Source organism: Octopus bimaculoides, chromosome 25 (genome assembly GCF_001194135.2).
Source record: "Octopus bimaculoides isolate UCB-OBI-ISO-001 chromosome 25, ASM119413v2, whole genome shotgun sequence".
NCBI lineage: Eukaryota > Metazoa > Mollusca > Cephalopoda > Octopoda > Octopodidae > Octopus > Octopus bimaculoides.
The window spans coordinates 1,737,165-1,739,930 of record NC_069005.1 but is presented as its reverse complement, the minus strand read 5'-3'; positions in this window follow the sequence as shown (position 1 = coordinate 1,739,930).

Genomic DNA, 2,766 nt, shown 5'->3' with positions numbered 1-2,766 from the left:
TATATATATATATATATATATATTGTCGTATTTGGGGGCAGTCATGTTGCCAGTATAGCCAATGAAAACATAACCTTGACGGAGGTAATAAATGTATTATGATATATTAAATACATTATTATATAGGTGAGTAAAGCAATTAAAAACCAAAAAAAGCAAAATTCATAAATAGCACTTGGAATTAACTAGAAATAAGAGCTTTTATATATCCTTTAGCCCTTATTTCTAGCGATTTCAGGTGCTATTTTGCACCCTTAATTATGTAGTTGTTGAAACATTGAAATATTTCATGGGAAGTAATTGTTTTCGTAACCTTTGGGGTCAGAAGTCATGACAACCACAAAGCATGGAGAAAGAACGAGTTTAATGTCTTAGTGCACGTGTACCCAGACGAGTGTGAGGTTGTCGTCTGCTTGCTTATGTGCCAGACGGTGTATGTGTGTGTCAACGATAGGCGTAGAGATAAGATTTTTACCAATTTCGATTCAATGAACTCGGTAACCATTTGAATGGAGAACACTGTAAGACAAAGTCAAAAGGGCTGTACGAATATGTCATCAACTGAACTGAAAATATGCGTATAAACAATAATGTCATGATTGCAGACAGTCACCATCAGTCCAAGTAAACTTGGATAGATGGTGGTTATCTAGCATTGTTATTATTATTGTTTTATTTTTGCACGCCCTACATTCTTTTCTCATGTTACCGTTCGCATTGTTTTTATGAAGCTTTAGTGGTTAATAAAGAAAACATTTGTTTATCGCCATGTCAACTGGAAATGGAGGTGTGCAGCAGCAGGTGTCGTTCCGGTGATGTCTGGATCTGAAGGTAAGGACTACCTTCGTGGACTCAGAAGGTACTTTGGTGGTCCTGGATGTGACCAGTAGCGACGGAGGTGCCATCAGACTGCTTCGAGGTTTTCCTGGGAACGTCTCGACCTTTAGTGCTAATGGGGGATTGGAATGCCATCTTGGATGGAAAAAAGAAAATATTATAAAATGGGGGGGGGGAGTAATCGTTCCCACATCAACATTGTTCTTCTCAATGTGTGTGACGTACAAGTTAAGACAATGTTTTGCGTTTCTTGCAAGAATGGTACGCCAGAGATCATTCGCATACACGGTCTGGCGCATAAGCAAGCAGACGAGAGCCTCACACTCGTCTAGGTTACACGTGCGCTAAGATATTAAACTCGTTCTCTCTCCATGCTTTGTGGTTGTCATGACTACTGACTCCAAAGCTTACGAAAACTTATTAGCAAATAATTTTCAGTTCCTTTTTTGACCATTTCAAGTATTCCTACAATTACTGGTATTGTAACCACCTTAAGACGCCACATTTTTTTCAATTCCAATGAGCAAATCTTTGTTCTTTCTGAGCTTTTCAAATTCCTTTGCCGAGATATTATGATCACATATCGATCAATAAACAAACTTTCTTGTTTTGGTCTACCACAACAATATCCAGTTTATGTATGTATGTATGTATGTATTTGTGTGTCTGTGTTTGTCTCCCCACCATCGCTTGACAACCGATGTTTGTGTGTTTACGTCCCCGGAACTTAGCGGTTCGGCAAAAGGAAAACGATAGAATAAGTACTATGCTTACAAAGAATAAATCCTGGGATCGATTTGTTCGACTAAAGGCAGTGCTCCAGCACGGCCGCAGTCAAATGATTGAAACAGGTGAAAGAATAAACGAATACACACACATACATGCATGCACACACACACACACATGTATATACACACATGCATCGAATGTTACTCATAGTGACTTTTGAGATATATACATATATATGTAAGTATATATATATATATATATGTGTGTGTGTGTAAGTATACGTCTGTCATACCGGCCATGACGAAGGGAAATAGCCCTGAAACTCGAGTCGCCTTTATATATATATATTTATATTTATATATTTATATATTTGATCCTTTATATTGAACACTCAATATTTCATCTACATTCAATACTTTCTTTCAGGGTGCCATCCATTTTTATGTTATTTTATTTTATATTGTATATTGTATATCATATTATATATTGTATATTCCATATTCTATACCCCACATTAGTTCTGCAGGAATATAAATAAAACATAAAAAAACAGACAGTGTTGGAACTCTTTTAAGCAAAATAATATATTCCTCTATACACAATCATACAAAAAAACCCTACCTTTTTTGTATTTATTTTTACTCGCATATATATATATATATATATATATATATATATATATAATGTTGTGTGTGTGTGTGTACACAATCTATCCGTCTATGTATCTGTATATCTATACAAATACATACATATGGGTGGGTGTGGGTGTATATGACATTAACTCATAACTTTCCTACATAAACGCCTTATAAACCATTCAATGCTGCATTATCTGGCTACCTGTGTGCAAAGCTCACCTGAGCGGCGTGAGCCAGACGCAGTTAGTGAATAGGTATGATTTGCTTTGTGGATCACAAACTGGCCTCTGACTTGTTATTCCATGATAATATTTCACCAATTGACACTTTTCGAAGAAATTAGTGCATGAGCACCTGAATTGAAATGTAATCCGTAGTTGAATAAAAAAAAAAATCTACGCAGTATTTCAAGACTTCAAAAGATTAACTTACTTCCAAAAATTTTGTGTTAACAAACATGGTTATTTGATAATCGTATAATGTTGAAACATATAGTTGCTATCTCCCTCTTTATCTCTCTCTCTCTCTCTCTCTCTCTCTCTCTCTCTCTCTCTCTCTCTCT